Source organism: Podarcis pityusensis (assembly GCF_964106645.2).
Source record: "Podarcis pityusensis genome assembly, chromosome: 13".
Classification (NCBI taxonomy): Eukaryota; Metazoa; Chordata; class Lepidosauria; order Squamata; family Lacertidae; genus Podarcis; species Podarcis pityusensis.
The window spans coordinates 19,823,681-19,844,341 of record NC_138038.1 but is presented as its reverse complement, the minus strand read 5'-3'; positions in this window follow the sequence as shown (position 1 = coordinate 19,844,341).

Sequence of the window (20,661 nt, the reverse complement as noted above, 5' to 3'; positions counted from 1 at the left end):
GGGGAATAAAGGAAAAATTATTTTCCTTTATTTCCCCCCAAAAAAAACTAGGTGCGTCCTATGGGACGGAGCGTCCTATGGGACGAAAAATACGGTAAGTGGCACAGTTTAGCATATGTAGGCAAAAAGGTTGCTCAGTGGCATTAGAAGCAAAGGTGCATGGGTAGGCAAACTAAGGCCTGGGGGGCCCAGATCAGGCCCAATCGCCTTCTAAATACGGCCCGCGGACGGTCCGGGAATCAGCGTGTTTTTACATGAGTAGAATGTCTGCTTTTATTTAAAATGCATCTCTGGGTTATTTGTGGGGCATAGGAATTCGTTCATTTATTTATTTTTTTCCAAAATATAGTCTGGCCCCCCACAAGGTCCGAGGGACAGTGGACCGGCCCCCTGCTGAAAAAGTCTGCTGACTCCTGGTGCAGGCCTTTCCCTCCCAGGAGAACAATAGCAGAGTCATTATGTATGTGAGTTGAAAGCTGGAGGCAGGGACAGGTCCTTCTCTCTGCTGGATCCAAAGCTGTGACCAGAAGAGGCAAGATCTTCTGGGGTGTTAACGTCCTGAGTTCCCTCCATCCTATGCTCAGATTGTAGATAAGTGTAAGCGCGATCATATCTCCTAAAGACACCACAGTCTCCATTGACCTTCACTCCAAGCAAGCTGAGCTGTGGAAAAGCTCAGACACCTTCAGAGTCTCTCACCCCTCAGAGTTTGGGGATGGTGCATAGCAATGGCGAACTTAATAACATGAGTAACAGGTCTTCCCCAGCACATAAACTTCCTTTGCACTCCTCACCTTGTCTTTGGGGCATCAAAATTGGCTGTTTCTGGGGTAAGGATGTAAAGTGGCTTGGAGATGAGACCAGTAAAATTTCTCTTGATAGGTGAGTTTAGACGATGCTCAGCATCTGACACCGTCACCTATTTACAATCATGAAAAAGGGAACTTTAACCAAGTGGCAGTGATATATCCTGGGACTTGGGGTTGGGGGGGTATCTCCTGCAGCATGTGACTTGAGGTTGTTTGGTTATTGTTCATTGTTCGGCATATTTGGCATGAAACATCTCTAGTTTGTTTGTTCCTTCATTTCATTCACGGTGGTTTCCAAATGCACAGGTGCCATTCTGGCCCAGTTGGGCTCTCGTGAAAGCTAAAAGCAGCAGCGGAAGTAGCAGCAGCAGCAATAAACATACAACAACAACAACAACAACAACAACCATATCAAAACACCAACATCCAAAAACTACCAAAACACCAACATATAAAAAAGAGAGGAATCAGAATTAAAAACAGGCACAGCCATTACAGTTTGGCTTGCCAAAAACCCATCTGAAACAAAATGCTCTTTGCCATTTTCTCGAAAGAAAGCTGATAGTAAATTGCTTGGCAAACTGTCCTAGGTAAGCAATTCCAGAGAGAGGGTGCGACAACCAAAAAGGCCCCATTCCGTGTACTCAAGTCACTAGCCTTTTTTTCAAAGTCTGGGACACCTGGAGTGAAACTATTTCACTCTATGAGTCGGTTTCAGTTTCTCTTGGTTCGTCATTTTCCCATTCTTCAGTTAGCCGCATTTCTCCATCAGTTGGTTTTTAAAACCCAACAGTATCTGCCCCCCCAGTATATACATTCTTTGCAAGGTATTTCCCCTAATGAGACACATTTTTTTAAGTCGCTAATATATGTGCTTTTATGTACACTTTCCTCAAACGCATCCATCTTTTCTTGGATGGAGCGTTGCATCCAAGGTAATTCGGAGAAGCACAAGTTTTAAAGGATAGCTCCGTTTTGGCTTGCGAATTCCTGGGAGTGCGAACGAGAGTAGGCTGGCATGAAAATGCGAACAGACTTGGGGAGGGGCGTTTTGCCTCCATCTCTAACCATCAAATACCTCTCTTTCTCTGGCGCCCATAGACCTGCACCACGTTGCTGTGGGAGGAGGCGTAGCTGGTGGCTGGCCGAGCTGTGCTTTTCGCCCCCGCACCTGTGGTCCCCTGTGGAATGTTTTCCCCAGCAGGTGTAACTCCTGAGTCGATTTGTTCCACCAGGATGCTCCTGAATTTCTGTCTCCAGCCTCCCCCCTCCCCAGCTCTTTGATGCCTCTGTGCTCCGAGATAACTTCAAACATCTGCACGAACCAGCACAGCCCAGGCTTTTTAATTACACCCTTCCCAGCTCCCTGGTACTCTCCAGCCCCTTTGATGTTCTCTTACCACCCAGCGCTGTCGCCAGCAGCCACACACATACCATAGAGTTCAGTCTGCCCCGAGGGGCGGATGATGGGAAGGTGGGAGTCGAGAAAGGAGGCAGAGAAGCAGGATGAACCAAGCTGGTCCTTTAAACATCCTCCTCACAGCCCATAGACCATCTGGGGAATATTCCAGGTACCTATATGTGGCTTAGGCCCTATTGACATCAAAGGCGTTCAGCCGCCACATCCCCGTGTGCTGAGTCCCTGAAGCAAGGGTGTTTATTTTTAAATATATGCATATTTGGGTCCAAAGAGTCTTCACTGAGAGCAAGCATCCTAGCTGGCTCATCCTTTCCCTGCAGATGGACCGGAAAATCAGTGCATTTCCCCAGGAATCCTGTTTGTCTTTCTTGTTTAAATGATGGCATGAATGCGACCTGAAACAAGTACAGTCATACCTTGGGTTACAGATGCTTCAGGTTGCGTTTTTTCAGTTGTAGACTGCCGAAACCCGGAAGTACCGGAACGGGTTACTTCCGGGTTTCGGCGGTCGCGCATGCACAGAAGCGCTAAATCGCTCTTTGTGCATGTGAAGAAGTGCCGAATTGCAACCTGCACATGCGCAGACACGGGTTGCGAACACTGCGGATTGCAAACATGCATCCTGCACAGATCACGTTCACAACCCGAGCGTCCACTGTACGTTTAAAGCCCACACCACAGCCAGAAGGTATTCCTGTCCTTCACAGGGGTACACATTACTTATGTATGTCCCATTTTGTTCAACACAGAAAATAATCTTCATTCAAAAATAATTAACCCACCAAAAAAGTCTTACTCCTGTTTACATGCACAGCTTTACAGCACAGTTCTGTGCATGTGTATCAATGGGGAGCAACACCTACATAAAATCATAGAATTGGAAGGGGACGCAAGGGTCATCTAGTCCAGCCCCCTGCAATGCAGGAATCTTTCGCCCAACATGAGACTCGAACCCACGACTCTGAGATTAAGAGTCTCACCCTCTACCAACTGAGCTAGGACTCTGCCACATTAGCAAAACAAAACAAAACAAACGGTTTTTAATTCGTTACAACACGGTGACACCAGGTGGCACTGCAATGCGATTTCCCATTGTGAGGTTTCGACGCGTTTTTCTGAAAGCGTCTAGATCCAGCCCTAGTCATTGCAAAGTCCACCGGTAAGACTTGAGCTAAGAGATTCCACAGAGAGTGCGCCCCTCCCCCCTCACCATGGAACCAGCTGTATGTATAAAGTATTGCTCTTACAAGCCCTGGGTTGGATCTAGAAACATTTTTTTAAAAAAACATTTCAGGGAACCGTAGGTTCATACAGTGGTACCTCATACAGTGGTACCTCTAGATACGAACAGGATCCGTTCCGGAGCCCCGTTCATATCTAGAAGCAAACGTAACTAGCGATGGCACGTCTGCGCATGCGCGACATCATTTTAAGCACCTGTGCATGCGCAAGCGGCGAAACCCGGAAGTAACGCGCTCCGTTACTTCTGGGTTGCCGCGGAGCGCAACTCGAACGCGCTTAACCCGAAGCGCATTCAACCCAAGGTATGACTGTAGTGGGAAATCACGTTGCCGAAAGTCGAAATTCTACAGCGTCATCTGGTGTCACAGTGTTATGACGTATATAAAACACTTTTCCTTTACAGTGTACCTCAGGTTAAGAACTTAATTCGTTCTGGAGGTCCGTTCTTAACCTGAAACTGTTCCTAACCTGAGGTACCACTTTAGCTAATGGGGCCTCCCTCTGCCGCCGCACCACCAGAGCACGATTTCTGTTCTCATCCTGAAGCAAAGTTCTTAACCTGAGGTATTATTTCTGGGTTAGCGGAGTCTGTAACCTGAAGCGTCTGTAACCAGAGGTACCACTGTACCAATATAGTCCGTAATCCCGGGCAGGAAAGTGTCACAGAACTGCAATGGCGCCTCTTTTTTTCCTGGAGCAAGGCGTTGTATTTTAGCCCCTCAGAGCTCTGTCCAAACAAGGGTTCTGCCCATAAAGTAGTGACATACGAGAAAGCGGCCTTGAGCATGTGCAGAGTGCCTTTCCTCAATACAACTAGCCTGAACACTTCTGCAGCTAAGGCACCCTCCAAAGAAGAGGGCAAATTTGAGCCCTGGCGCCTCTCCTTTTAGAAACAGAATTAAAGGTCTGAGACCCCAAGGGCATTGTTCTCTATTAATTGTTCCGCTCGATGCTTTGTCAGGGATTGCCAAATGTCGTGTGCGCATGAGAGAAAGGGGCTTCCCTGGGTAATGGCATGGAAAGAGATGTGGTCCGCCAGGTGCGAGGAGCTTTGGGGAGGCGAAACAGGGCCGCCTTCTTTTCTTCTGACCTGGGCTGCAAACACACCAAACGTCGAAAGCACACCTAAACATGTAAAGAACATTTAAACAGGAACACCCCCCTGCCAACAAACAAACAAAACACCGAAAATGTAATTTACCTCACAGTACTACAGTTCCCAGCACCACACACTACAGTTCCCAAGTTTCTTTCAGTGTTTGATTGTGTGTGCTTTAAAGATAGATATGTATGCAGCCTTAGAAGCTTTGTGACTTATTTCTAGCCTTATTTATTCTCGTTGCCGTCCGTTTTTAGGCAGCTCAGTGCTGTAACTGACCCCACAGCAGTTCAACTACCAGCCTGGCCTGGCAGAAAGCCCCCAGTCCGGGCGCTTTCCATGGCACAGAGAGGCAGAGCGGGGAAGCAGCACCACCTAGATTCCTGCCTGTCCTCACATAGGTGCTACAAGCCGCGGGTGCCCTGGCGGTTACCTCGCGGAGGAGCTTTGGGGCGCAAGATGGGGAGCCCTGTCTCGTCTGATCTTTCCAGCTTTGAAGCACATGGCCCCGGGGCCAAACATCGCGGCTCCGAGGAGGGCAGGACCAAACAGCCCTCCTGCCTCTTCCCTTCCTCGCAGGCCTCCTGGGACTCAGATATCCCACATCCTGGCACCGATGCTCTCTCTCAGCGGCGGGTTGCTGAGGGCCTGGCAAAGGCGAGGGGGGCGGGTGGGTGTTACGTGTGTCGGGCAAGGGTGAGCCGGAGGCACCCGGGTTGGCTGCTTGTTTATTTGGTTACTGCTTTGTGGTTTCCACAAGGTGCCTGCAGGTCTGTGAAGAGAAGCGGCTTCAAGATGCGTCTCGCCCTGTTCTCGTCTCCTGCTAGGCCTCAGACGGGCCCGGATGGCGGCCGTCCAACTCTGTGTGTGAGAGAGAGAGAGGGAGGGAGAGAGAGGAGGGAGGAATGGAAGGAAGAAATGAAGAAGAGAACTAAGGAGAAGGAGAGGGAGGGGAAGAGAAACAAAGCTTGTGAGTCACTTCGGAATGTCAGAAGCTGCTGCTGGGTCTGTCTCCGGCTCAGGGTTGCCCACACTGGCTGGCAGCAGCCGTTCAGGGTTTCAGGCAAGGGACGTTCCCAGCCCCACCTGGGTATTTCAGGATTTGAACTCAGGACCTTCTGCATGCATGTGGGAGGGTGTGCAAATCTGCTAAGAAGTGAGCCCCATCATCCCTGACTTGTCCTGCTAGTGAAAGCTGAGGTGAAAGCAGTATTGTGTGTTGCCTCATCAGGTGCATGACAAATATGCTTGGGCCACCATGATATATTAGGGTTGCCATATGTCAGTAATTTCCCAGACATACTGAGAATACTGCATTTGGAAGTAGTGTCCGGGCGGAAATAGCAGCAAATAAAATCCGCTCATACGTCAGCGACTGATAAGACTTGTCAACCAGTTCTTCCAAAGTCTTCCTGAATGATAAAGCTCCAAAATACAGTGGTGCCTCGCAAGACGAAATTAATTCGTTCCGCGAGTTTTGTCGTCTTGCGATTTTTTTCGTCTTGCGAAGCACGGTGTCGGGAAAGTTTTGGAAAAGCTTCAAAAATCAGTAAAGTCTTAAAAAACCTCAAAAAAGGCTACCACACCGCGTTCTATGAGTTGCTCCTTGAAGTCAAGTCGCAACTGTATTAATGGTGTTAAGAAAAAGGAAACAAACTTGCAAGACGTTTCCGTCTTGCAAAGCAAGCCCATAGGGAAAATCATCTTGCGAAGCAGCTCAAAAAACCCTTTCGTCTACTGAGTTTTTTGTCTTGCGAAGCATTCGTCTTGCGAGGTACCACTGTACAGGCCAAAAGACAGCAAGTCTGGGAAAAGTGGTCCATACAATGGGCACCACCAGTGAAAAGGCCCTGCTCCGTGTACATTTGATAGGGTGCCCACTTGCCCTTCTTCTTGACATGGAATGCTCTCTATTGGAGTCTCCAGGTCCAGTACAAAGACCATAAGATGGGAGAGCAGGGACTTTGAAGTTTCCAACAGTTGTTAAGCAAGCAAGCACACGGGTCACCTTTGTCACAGTCAGGATGCCTATGCCCAATCTTGTTTTTGTACAATCTTGTTTGTTCTCAGTAACCAAAATTATGTTATCAACATATACAAGCAGAAAAGTTGTTTTACTTCATTTGCAAGGAATCGTACAAAACAAAGTGGCACTAATAAAGAAAAGTTCCAGGGTGGCAACAGAAAGAAAACTAAAAATGCTTTTGCAATTCATCAGAAATATCCAGCAATATAAAGTATAAGAAAATTGGTGCTTTTAACAGTAACCCTTCTAGTTGGCTATTTGATTCGGCAACTTCCATGCACATGACATGTGATGCTAATCCCCCCTCCAAAGAGTTAAAAGATAACTCATCAGAGGAATCTACAGTTGCAAATCGCAACAAAATATCTGTGAAAGGAAGAGGAGCAGGTTTGCTCAAGTGTGTTACAGTTAGAAATACTGTTTTGCAATGAAGTGAGAGCAGTTTACTTGCTCGAATTAACCAATCAGAAAGTTTCGAGAATTTACATGCTAGATTAAAATAGATTAATTCATTGAGCAGGCGATTGTAAGAAAAACACTGGGGCCTAATTTGAATAGTAGCGTGCCTGGTATCTGGTGGGCAACCTCATTCTTTATTTCCACACCGTGGCTGCAAAGTAAATCGCCCGTCAGGAGAGCGATGAGATTCAGGTGAGGGTCAGATGCCTTGCCAATTCCAGCAGGTATATAACAGGCCTTCACCCTGGCCAAGACAAAGAATTTACTCCTGCAATGAGCCAATCAATTGGAAAATTTGTTTGTTTGGAACCCATACTAGTCAGAATTTCACAGTTTAAAAGCAGCACCCAGAGAAATCTTATGCAGCGGTTCGGAACGGCTACCCTCCTCAGTGGATTCTTCCAGTTTCTTGCAACTACTGCCCCCTTTCTTTGTCAGTGTTCCCAATGCAGTGACTTGAAGCCTCGGCATCATGCACGGAACCTGCAACGAAACCAGCTCAACAGGCTTGGGCTGGCCTGTACTTGAGCGGGGAGGGGAGGGGGAGGAGTGCTAAGGAACACCCAAGCACTCCAGGAAGTGGAACAAGATGACTCAGAAGCTTTGCCTTGGCCTCTGGCTTTGCTGACACGAGGCCAGCACCAGGGTTAGTCTTTAGAGGGCGCTGTCCCCAGCAAAGGGAATGTTGCAAATTGCTCACGTGGTCAGCCGTCGGGACCAGATCTGGGAAGGGTCGTAGGTCAGTGCTGGGGCATCTGCCTTGCACACAGGTTCAATCCCCAGGTTGTCTTGTTGGCAGTACTTTTTACGAAATAGCATTGTTGCTGAACACCATTTCAGCTTTTAAAGCTTTCGTCAGCTTACTTGAAAATCAAGGTGGGATTGTGCTTGTTTTCCTTATTTTACCATTTGCAGGGCGGACAACACAACAAAATAGAGAGTCTTATCACAATAAACTGATCTGCTTGAAAGGCCGTAGATATGTCAAACTCTACAGCAACAAAATGATCAAAAAAACCCATACAGAGTGAAATATTCAAATATGCAACTGTAAGCCAGTTGTAGGATCATTACACTGCAGGGTTCCTGAAGAATATGGGAGATATTTCTGCAAAGTTCCACATTCTTATTTCAATGTACAGTGGTACCTCGGGTTACATACGCTTCAGGTAACATACGCTTCAGGTTACAGACTCCACTAACCCAGAAATATTACCTCAGGTTAAGAACTTTGCTTCAGGATGAGAACAGAAATCTTGCTCCGGCAGCGTGGCAGCAGCAGGAGGCCCCATTAGCTAAAGTGGTGCTTCAGGTTAAATACAGTTTCAGGTTAAGAACGGACCTCCAGAATGAATTAAGTACTTAACCCGAGGTACCACTGTATAGGAAAATATACATTCCACCAAGTCAGACCATTGGGGCATCAATGACGGACAGCAGCTTGACAGGGTTTCAGACATATATCTTTTCCCAATCCTACTTAGGAGATGCCATATTGACTTGGCAAACAGAGTGTAGATTTTGAAAGATAATCGTAGTTGTGTTGTTGATACAGTGTTATTAAGGATTTGATGTATTGACTCAGAAGTATATGATGTAACTCTTTGTGGCATTTTCTTGGCTGATTCTTCATTTAATAGCATTTTGTACTCGCGCATGAGGCTTCACAACGTCAAAATACCAGATGCACGGTTCAGATGCAGGCTCGTAACTACTGGAAGCTGTGGTAGTGGGCCAAAGCCTGTGGAACTGTCTCCCGACTAATATTGAATAGGCACTCTCCTCGATCAACTTGAGATGCGTGGCTTTCTTGTTCCAGCAAACATTTTGATTTTATGGCAAACTTTTATTGCTGCCTTGTCCCGCTTTCTACAGATTGTTTTTATTTACATAGCTTAGAATGTGTCAGGGACCATGCTGAGGAAGGCTGCACTGAGGAAGAATGGTGGGAGTCTCTCCCTCCCCCCTTCCCTGAAACTTCCCAGGAGCAGGAGGACAATATAGATTTGGAACAGTGGTTTGCAGAGGGGCATGGTTTAGAAGGCAGAAGCTGGGAAATACTGAATGGGGAACAGCTAGGAGAGGGAACACTGGGAGAGAGAGGGTTAACAGATTCACTGTCTCTGGGAAGCATTCCTCCGCTCTCCCCAAGGTCAAGAAGAGCTCAGAAAGGGGCAGAACAGTAAGCACAGAGGCTACAAGCTCAGATTGCAAGACGTAGAAGTGACGTGGATTAACAGGGACAGAAGAGGATGGGATTCTTAACTGGGAGCACCGCCGTTTCTAGGACATTGTTCTTTGTTCTTTGTTCTCTCGCTGGGATTATTAAAAGTTTCTAACTGGTAAGAAGACTCCTTTTCCTTTGTTCTGCTTATCTACTGCCATGGGAGGAGGAAGGCGATTCCCTGAAGCCTGACAGAATGTGAAACAATTAAGTGGTATATTTGTATGGGTGACATTTAGTGATATCTGAGGTCCAGGACTAGCCTAGAACATCTCACTGTGCCTGAAGTGGAAAACCCAACAATGTCCCAAGACTAAGTGATATGTGAATAAATGTCTTAAATCAATCAATAAAGAGCTGGGGCATCCTCAACAGATGCCCATCCAGCCTTTTTCGGATGATCTCTAGCAAGGATGACTCCACTGCTCTTCTAAGTAACAGGTTCCATTGCTGAACTGCTCTTACCATGCTTCTCCAAATGTTCAACCAAATCTACCCTCCCATGACTTAATTCCATTAGTGCTAGTCCGGCCCCCAGGGGCACTTGAGAACAAAGCGTTGCTCATTTCTACGTGACAGCCCTTCAGGGATTTGAAGGGCTTGGCCAAAACAGGGAAGGCAGAACTCCTGATGGAGACTACACAACTCCACATTCCACCATTAGATGAGATTCACGGTCCCTCCAAATGTCCTTTTTTCATGCTCCTGATGGTATTGGGGCGGTTGTACACAATCTGGATTTCAGTTCTGTTTGTGCCTCCAAAAGTTTCAAGGGTAGACATCCTGCTTCATTTTCTCAAGCAATGCACGACTCGCAACGTCCAGCTGAAATTTTGTAACTTTTCACACCAGGAATGACCTGGGACTCAGCTACTTTAGTCAAGAAACACATGTTTTGGATGTGTTATAAGCATCCAACACCAGATTGCACCAGAAAGCAGAAAAACTTTCGAAGTGATTTTCCATAACGTTTTTTTCCCCTTTTGTCCCCCCCCCCCCTTTTTGATTTCTGACTTATTTATAGCATTTCCTCCGTATGTGTAGATCCAACTCTGGTTTATATACCCCCTCTTCTTTCGTTGTGTTATAGTGCAAGGCTGTCCTTCCAGAAGGCAACAACGCAATAACATTGGGGAAGCATCACATAATGACATATAAAACAGAACTATGTGTAGATGCTTCACCATGAATGCGCTATTGTTGCATCAGTGACATGTTTCAAAATGTTATTGTTGTTTAGTCATTTAGTCATGTCCGACTCTTCGTGACCCCATGGACCAGAGCACACCAGGCACTCCTGTCTTCCACTGCCTCCCGCAGTTTGGTCAAACTCATGCTGGTAGCTTTGAGAACACTGTCCAACCATCTTGTCCTCTGTTGTCCCCTTCTCCTTGTGCCCTCCATCTTTCCCAGCATCAGGGTCTTTTCCAGGGAGCATGAGGTAGCCAAAGTATTGGAGCCTCAGCTTCAGGATCTGTCCTTCCAGTGAGCACTCAGGGCTGATTTCCTTCAGAATGGATAGGTTTGATCTTCTTGCAGTCCATGGGACTCTCAAGAGTCTCCTCCAGCACCATAATTCAAAAGCATCAATTCTTCGGCGATCAGCCTTCTTTATGGTCCAGCTCTCACTTCCATACATCACTACTGGGAAAACCATAGCTTTAACTATATGGACCTTTGTTGACAAGGTGATGTACCACAAACAAACAACAACAACAACAACAATAACTAGTCTGGAGGAGCCCCAGGAAACATGAGGAACTGATGTTCTAGTTGCCTCTATTTCTTTGAAACAGCTTTATGAAGTTCCTGACATCACAGGTCACCTTTGAATGAACAACGCACGATACTTTACTCCAGTTTCTTCATGAAAATCAAGGTGGTTTTTCTGCTCATATTTCGGCCATTTCCCTTTTAATTCCCATTCTTGATCGCAAACATTCCCAGCTCATTCTCCTCATTGACCTTTCAAGGTCTTAAGTGCAGAGGGTGCCTGGCATTTCAGGGTCAATCTAAAACTCTGCTTGGTCAGATATTCTTAGGAGGAGCTGTCGGACTGGGGGGAAGGTTCATGAAGTCACGTCTGACCCAGGCTCTGCTCTACCCGAGGAAAGCAAATGACAGGCTGCCATCACCTTGAAAGCTGCAATTTAGTGCTGCCGCTGTGATATCCTCCAGAAGTTAATAAGCACCCTGCTTGCATGCGAGGAGGCCATGGTGGTTTGGGAATATGTAAACCTGGGGAGACTTGGGCTTTTGAGGGAAGGAGGTGGTGGGGCTGAGCTATTGGTCAGGAAATGCTCCAGCTGTGGGATCCTAGATTACCTTTTGTAAAAAGCCCACCCCCCACTCCAATTCAGTGGATTCATGTAGCTGACATGAATCTGGAATGACTCAAGAGTGCTGAACGATGCGCATTGGAGTCAAGCATATTTTTTAAATTGTGAACCTTTTTTTACTAGGAATTTCAGATGCAGAAATACCAAAGGACCAGAAAAGACTATTTATGTATGCGACGACTGCTGCCCAGATCCTTCTAGCCCAGAGATGGAAGGAAGACAAAGTCCCTACCAGAGAAGATTGGCTGATAAAGATGATGGACTATGCCAAAATGGCGAAAATGACCGGGAGAATTAGAAACCAAGAAGACAAAAGCTTTTAATATAGAGTGGGGGAAATTTATAAGTCACTTAGGAGAACACTGCAAACAATTAAAACATTGGCAGGATTGGAATAACACTTGTAATGTAGTAAGAACTAGGGTCTAATGAAGATTTTAAGAAAAAATGGAGGATAATATGAGATGAGGAAAATATGGGACATGGGTGGCGCTGTGGTCTAACCCACTGAGCCTAGGGCTTGCCGATCAGAAGGTCGGCGGTTCGAATCCCCACGACGGGGTGAGCTCTTGTTGCTCTGTGTCAGCTCCTGCCAACCTAGCAGTTCAAAAGCATGTCAAAGTGCAAGTAGATAAATAGGTACCACTCCAGCAGGAAGATAAATGGCGCACCGTCCCCAGCACCACGATCCCGGTGGGGTGCCATCACGGCTGCCCCCCCCCACGCTGGGCACCACGCTCCTGGGACGCGTGCCAGCCATGCCCACACCTGCTCTCCACCCCCAGTGCTGGAGCATGAAGCTCCACCACTACTGAGCACTGCACAGTACACATTGCTCTATGCTGCCCTTTTGGACCAGAGCTCTTGCGCTGCTTCTGCATTGTCGGCTTATCATTCAACAACAACACACAGTCATGGCTCTCTTTCTAGGCACGACATCTTGACATTACTGGTTCCTTTTCTGAAGTTTGACTCTGTCACGAGCCCACTGTATACATTTTTGTAGAAAGCACATTGAACGTGCCCCCCAGCAAATAACCCTAGCAATTGTTGTTGTTGTTGCTGCTGTTTTTTAATAATATTTTTATTGACTTTCCATTTTATAATATGTAAATACATCCTTATTTTGCACATTAGTTTTTGCCCATATGAGCTGGTTGACTTCTCCCCCCCCCCACCTCATGGTTACCGTATTTTTCGCTCTATAGGATGCACCCGACCATAGGACGCACCTTGTTTTAGAGGGGGAGAACAAGGGGAAAAAAATTTCTCCCCCTCTCTGCTCAGCGCCCCTTCAGCGAAGCAGCAGGAGAAACGGAGCCCCTTCCATTTCTCCTGCCCCTTCACTGAAGGGGCGCTGGGCAGAGAGGGGGAGAATTTTTTTCTCTTGTTCTCCCCCTCTAAAACAAGGTGCGTTCTGTGCATTCAAGGTGCGTTCACCCGAAGCCTCCGGGAACTCCCGCTGCGCTCTGGAGGCTTCAGGCTGCTACCTTGGAAGCCTGGAGAGTGAGAGGGGTCACTGCGCACTGACCCCTCTCGCTCTCCAGGCTTCAGTGAAGGCAACCCGAAGCCTCAGGAGCATGGTGGGAGTTCCTGCTGGGCTCCAGAGGCTTTGGGTTCCTTTCGACCTGCTCTTTGGGGCTGGCAGTGGGAAGCGCTGCTTTCCCCCACCGCCAGCCCCAAAGAGCAGGTCGGGGAGCAGCGCAAAGGCTGCGCGCAGCCTTCCCGCTGCCCCCCAAGCTTGTGGGGCTGGTGGTGGTGGGGGAGCGCTGCTTCCCCCCCCCAGCCTCAAAGATCCCTGAAGCCTTCAGAGCGCAGCGTGAGTTCCCTCTGCGCTCCGCAGGCTTCGGGTTCCTTTTGCTGAACCCGGGACAGCAAGACTCTCCTGGCTTCAGTGAAAGGAACCTGAAGCCTCCGGAATGCAGCAGGAACTTGCGCTGTGCTCCGAAGGCTTCAGGCGGCTATCTCTGAAGCCTGGAGAGGGAGAGGGGTCGGTGCCCACTGACCCCTCTTGCTCTCCAGGCTTCAGCGAAAGCAACGCGAAGCCTCCAGAGCGTGGAGAGAGCGCTCCCTCTGCGCTTCGGGGGCTTCGCGTTGCTATCGCTGAAGCCAAGGAGCCTGCATTCGCTCCATAGGACGCACACACATTTCCCCTTAATTTTTGGAGGGGAAAAAGTTCGTCCTATAGAGCAAAAAATACGGTACCTTAATTCTTTACTATATCATCACATTTGTACCTCTTTCTGCTTACATTATGTCCATTTCAATTATTACATTTTTTTAAAAAATATATAAAAAGGTAGAATCATCAACATTACAAGTCTTCTTAAGTCAATCCAGCTAGTGTTGTTAATTGTTGGCAATTGTCCTTCAAACATTGTATAAATTATCCCAGTCTTTTTGGAAAGCTTGATCACGCTGGTTTTGGATTTTCCCAGTCAGCTTCGCCAGTTCTGCATATTCCATCATCTTTGTCTGCCACTCTTAAATTGGAAGTGACAGGAATTACCAGCCTAGCAATTGTTGTTTACCCTGCACAGAGCTACAGTTCTCAGGACCCTTAACAAAACCCAGTTCCCAGGATTCTTTGGGTTGTGTGTGGACTGGCTTTAAATACCTGGAGGAGCTTCTCCACCCCCATCGTTCAGTCCGGACACTGAGGTCCAGCGCAGAGGGCCTTCTGGCGGTTCCCTTGCTGTGAGAAGCCAAGTTAGAGGGAACCAGACAGAGGGCCTTCTCGGTAGTGGCACCCGCCCTGTGGAACGCTCTCCCACCAGATGTCAAAGAGAAAAACAACTACCAAACTTTTAGAAGACGTCTGAAGGCAGCCCTGTTTAGGGAAGCTTTTAATGTTTAATAGGTTATTCTATTTTAATATTCTGTTGGAAGCCGCCCAGAGTGGCTGGGGAAACCCAGCTAGATGGTTGGGGTATAAGTAATAAATTATTATTATTAAATGCAAGGCGTGTAGGCAGCCTGGGCAACTGCAATCTAAGGATCAAGCTGGGCTATACTGCAGAGTTGTTGTACAGATTAGTGGGGTGATGCATGTGGAGCTCTTGGGACACCCAAAAGGCCCGTCTAAACACTAGACTGTTGAACGATTGCCAGACAAACAAATACAGGGCCTCAAGAACCAATGCAACAAGGAACGTTGAACTGCGAAACCTGATCGAGGCAGGATGTGGAACGATCTGTGAACCGTACAAGTGGCGAGATCCAATCCTCCGCCCCACCCACCGCGAGAAGACCGAGACAATGCTAACATTGGGATAAGACAGATTGACGTGATGTCATTGCAGGGAGGCAGACAGTTCAAAAGCTATTGAAGCCTTTCTCCTGAAAGCTCCTTCGAGAGGCGTTGCAGACTGATTTGGCTTTAGATCCAAGGCTTCGTCAAGAGTCCATAATCCCCTCGCTTTGCATGACCGACCGTCTATGCGGTTGGCACTTCAACACGACGCTGAGCTGGGCAGACGCTTGGCGGGGAAGATGAAGACACTGCCTTGTGTCAGCTAAGTGGCGTCTCAGAGGGCTCTGAGCACCTCCGGGGTGGACTCCTCTCTGATGCACAGGAAAGTTTTACCTTCGACTCTCTAGACTGCTGACCAGCTGTTTCTGGGGCAACCATAAGCCGAGCATAATGAATATCTTTTGGCTGAGACAGAAAACCTCAAACCAGGTTCACTTTGTGGACATTCGATATTTCGTGGGTTATGGTCTGGCCTAAGCCCCATCCCTGGCCATTGCTCACAGCCTCTGTCTATGTGCGCAGATTTGCTGTTTGCAGATGATTTTGATCCCGGCTCTGTGGGTACGACAAGATCGCTCTCGAACCCATTCCACATAACAAAGCAGACCAGATGGGCTGCTGCTGCATCTCAGCTAAAGTATCCACAACAGATGGTTGTGAGTCGAGGACCCACCACCCGCATAGGAGTATAATAAGACACAAATAAACATTATTTTAGGTTAATGGGCAAAATTAGGCCACAACTTTTATTGGTTACAGCATGTGAGTAGTATTGGCCTAGGCACTGGGTGAAAAAGCAATACAAGACTCCATGGGAGTCATATCAGGGTTAACAACCAATGGGAGGAGCTTGTTGATGCAAATACAAGTGGAAGCTCTCCATTACATCACCGGGGGTCATGCCCTGGCCCTAGCCACCAGCAGGGCATCGGACAGGATCCACGACTGCCGGATTCCTTTAATGAAATACCCAAAAGAGGAGGGGTAGATGATGGCCCATACCCAATCCTTCAACACAGCACACATATTCCAATGCCTAACCGCCAATACCAGAAAGTTGTGATGAATTGCTACGAGGTAGGCGAAAAAAACCATGGTTCGAGTCCTGTCCTCCAGAGCAGGAGAAATCAAGCTTGTTCCCTCTCTCACGTGACAGCCCTTGAGATAGTTGAAGATGGCTATCATATCTTCTCTCAGTCTCCTCTTTTCCAGGCTAAACATACCCAGCTCCTTCAACTGCTCCTCAAAAGGCTCTGTTTCCAGACCCTTGATCATCTTGGTTGCCCTCCTCTGCACACATTCCAGCTTGACAACTTCCTTCTTAAATTGTGGAGCCCAGAACTGGACACAGTATTCCAAGTGTGGTCTCACCAAGGCAGAAGAGAGTGAAAATTTCTTTAGGATTGCAGTGGGCATGGTTTGGGTGGGTGGGTGGGGGTGCTGCGAGATGCCCCAGGGTAGTATGTGTGCTTTTCTTGTCTGGTAAACATCTCCCATCACTCTGAAGCTTCCCTGGATGACTGTGGGTGCTTCTTGGTGGTCACTGTTTTTGAGTGGGATTCAATCACATATTAGCAAATTCAGACGGCACAATTAAAGTTGATTCTGCACTCTTATGCAGCAACTCCTCCCCCCCCCAAAAAAAACACACATCCTGGACTTTTTGTGATAAGGAAAGTGTTGGGGCATATATGCTGAAATTGAAGATAATGATGGCTTTATGTCCTGTAAGATCACCAGAAACAAAATCAAAATGAATGTTCAGTAGATAACTGGTGCTGTCTAACCTCCCCACAAACTTTGTGTGAACAAATTAGGATAAATGCTGAGTAAACTGCTCAGCGAACTATACTTTCCGATCTGAAAAAATATCAGTTTTACTCCATGCTGTCTCCCCTGAGCTTCCGTGGGGCCTTTTCTTTTGGGGTGGGGGTTTGGTTTCTTGCATTTCCCCCTCACAGAATCTCTCCTAGCCCCACCTTCACAAGTAAGTTAAGCTCATCAAACACCCTGCAGTCTGCCCATGAGAATTTCATCCACATTTTCTCTCCCTTTTGACAGTGTTCCTCATTAATCAATGGAGAATATTTTTAAATCAGAGACTTTTCCAGCAGAGCATTTATGATAAGCCCTGGTTGCCTGGTGACATTTAATAATGTATGAGGTCCAGGACCAGCCTAGAACATCTGAAGAGGAAAACTCAACAATGCCCCCTGATTCCACCCACTCCTCAATGCGGTGTCGAGCTAAAGGGCATAGTATCAACTTATTTTGGCACCTGAGCCAGAAAATACCACAAGTGCTCACCCTGACAGTAAAATCACAATAATAATACATTCAAGCAACTAACAATTTGCAGTCCTTTCATGACACCCAGAATCAGCTGCCTGAGGCGGCTGCCTCACTCTGCCTAATAGTAGGGCAGGATGAGAGGCCTCTGTTGGAGCCTGGTGGCCTCATTTCTGCAGCACACACTGGTGGGTCAGTGGCCTGGGGGGTTTTGTGTGCACACCAAACATTTAGATCACATGACTTCTCCCAAAGAATTCTGGGAACTGTAGTGATGTTGTGTGTGTGTGTGTTTGCCTATCTGCATTGGATTTCAAATAGTTCTTAAGTAGGTAAAGGTAAAAGGTAAAGGACCCCCGGACGGTTACGTCCAGTCATGGCCAACTCTGGGGTTGTGGCGCTCATCTCACTTTCAGGCTGAGGGAGCCGGCGTTTGTCCACAGCTTTCCGGGTCGTGTGGCTAGCATGACTAAACCACTTCTGGTGCAACAGGACACTGTGTTGGAAGACAGAGCGCACAGAAACGCCATTTACCTTCCTGCCTCAGCGATACCTATTTATCTACTTGCACTTGACGTGCTTTCGAACTGCTAGGTTGGCAGGAGCTGGGACAGAGCAACGGGAGCTCACCCCGTTGTGAGGATTCAAACCGGTGACCTTCCAATCAGCAAGCCCAAGAGGCTCAGTGGTTTTGACCACAGCGCCATCGACGTCACTACCAAGTATGAAACAGTTCCAACTCTTTTTACACAATACAGTTTTATTTGCTTTCACACATGCCATTGTTTTCGGTATGAAATTCCTTCGATTTATTTTTCATTTGTTTCTGTTTCTGTTGCTATATTGCTTTGGTATACAGTAGTACCTCGGGTTACATACGCTTCAGGTTACACACTCCGCTAACCCAGAAATAGTGTTTCAGGTTAAGAACTTTGCTTCAGGATGAGAACAGAAATCATGCTCTGGCGGCGCGGCAGCAGCAGGAGGCCCCATTAGCTAAAGTGGTGCTTCAGGTTAAGAACAGTTTCAGGTTAAGAACGGACCTCCAGAACAAATTAAGTACTTAACCCGAGGTACCACTGTATTGTATAAGAAGTGAACCGTATGCAAAAATAGCAGCAAAGTTTTAAAAATAATATCCTCAATGCCTGAGCCCAACAGGTCCCTCTTTTACCATGCAATTCTATGCATGCTTACTTGGAATAAATCCTGTTGAGTTCCTTTCAAAGTAAATGGGATTTCTTTCTTAGCAAATGACAGGCACAAAATGACAAGCCTGGAAACTAGATGCTTACAAAGGCCAGGCCACACCTCTCACATCCTGCCAGCCATTTGCCCACTTCTCCTACCCACCCGGCACCCAAGTGTGTTTTCTAATTCCTTGCAAAATCTGGGATGAACAAGCCAGCAGTCATCGTTCAGATCACTCTTGGGATACTGGTTGCATTCAGGAAATTGATTCATCCTAAACACCACAGGAGGCATCATAGACCGGGCAATTCTTTGGTCTTTCTTTTGGTTTGCTTTGAATTGTGTCTTGCTCTGAATTTCCTCATCCACTAGAGGCCACTTCTGCCTTGCTAATAAGACAGCTCATAAACCTTCTACGTTGGTCTCATAGGCAGGGACTGCTTTCAGTAAATTGCATACTGTCCAACATTTCTCCGATGAAAATAGGGATGATGATGATGATAATAATAATAATAATAATAATATCCTACCCATCTGATTGGGTTGCCTCAGCCACTCTGGGCAGCTTCCAACACTTATAAAAACATAATAAAGCATTAAACAACTTCCCTATACAGGGCTGCCTCCAGATATGGTTGTGTAGTTACTTATCTCCTTGGCACATGACTCCAGACCCTCTGATGAAAATAGGGACGTTCTAAGGAAAAGCGGGAGATTCTGGAATCAAACTGGAAACTGGGACGGCTTCTGTAAATCCAGGACTGTCCCTGGAAAATAGGGACACTTGGAGGGTCTGTGCCTATCATCCCCCCCCCCCCCGCTTTCTATCCTACCATATCCAGGACGACACATTTGACGCCATGTGCAATTTGATGCTCAGAAGCAATTTACTTCCAGTTTCTGGCTGTTAAAAGAAGAAGAAGAGTTTGGATTTGATATCCCGCTTTATCACTACCCGAAGGAGTCTCAAAGTGGCTAACATTCTCCTTTCCCTTCCTCCCCCACAACAAACACTCTGTGAGGTGAGCGGGGCTGAGAGACTTCAGAGAAGGGTGATTGGCCCAAGGTCACCCAGCAGCTGCATGTGGAGGAGCGGAGACGCAAACCTGGTTCACCAGATTATGAGTCTACGGCTCCTAACCCTACACCACACTGGCTCTCTATGAGGTGTATAGGAACCTTGTCCTGCAGATGCCCACCTTTCACGTCTATCACAGCGATGCAGAATGGAAGCGCACATGTTTTCATGGGCCAGTGCAATGGGGCTGCCCCATTTTGTGGGGTGGTGGAGTGAAATAGCAGGAACTTTAATCTGGAAACACCCTTGGGCTGAGATGGTCAATTGGCTGGTCAGATATCGCTGACTGGTCTGTCTATGATTTCACAAGCTTTGACTGTGGTCAAATATTCCAGGAAGCCAAGGCAGGCCTTGTGTAGGTGTCAGACTCCATCCTTAATTGCATCACCGGATCACCTGACTGTAATGTCAGGAATGTGGTCTCCTTGCTCTTGCAAGATTCAGGCTTGATTCACCACACATATACTCACCTTTCCTTTTTGAGGAGCAGGAGCTTCTTGGCACTTTATGCTACAATAAAGACATTAATCATTGATCTTCTTTGTATTTTATACTTGTCGCATGTTTCTTGTTTCATTGAATTTTTTTAAAATGTTGCTAATTGTTTGTGGCTTTCCCTGGGATCCCATGATAAAGATCAGGAGCTGTTCAATCTCTGGAACTCAGTTAAATATTGCAGATGGTGTCTAATGAGAAAAGAAACCCTCACAACAGTCTACTAAGAAAATTGAACAAAACCCATAGGTTTTGTCTTGCTTACTTCAGGTCTTGGACATAGCAGGAAGAATCCCAACCAAACATATGGAGAAGAACTCCTTCAGAACTACACAGCCAATCAGAGTACATGCTACCTTGGTAGAGATCATGTGATTCTGCCTGGTTGCTAGGCAATACCTCACCCTGTTTAGCCGACTTGCTGATAACAGAATTAACCCTTACGTTACAAACTGAATGATTGCTGCTGTCACACTTCTAACAGTTCCCAGGGATTTATATTTGCGTAACATTGTTATAAATACTAATGGATTACGCCTGTTTAGAATGTAACCTCATTGGCTTATGACACCTTTTTTAATTTTTTTTATTAATTTGCATAATCTTTTCATGGGGATCATTCTAATAAATGAATTCCTTTAAGCCTGAGCCAGAACAACATGAGAAGACATTGCATGGGCAAATCCCATCTTCCATTGGATGATGTGATGTCATTGGGATGCCTATGTGATCCCTGA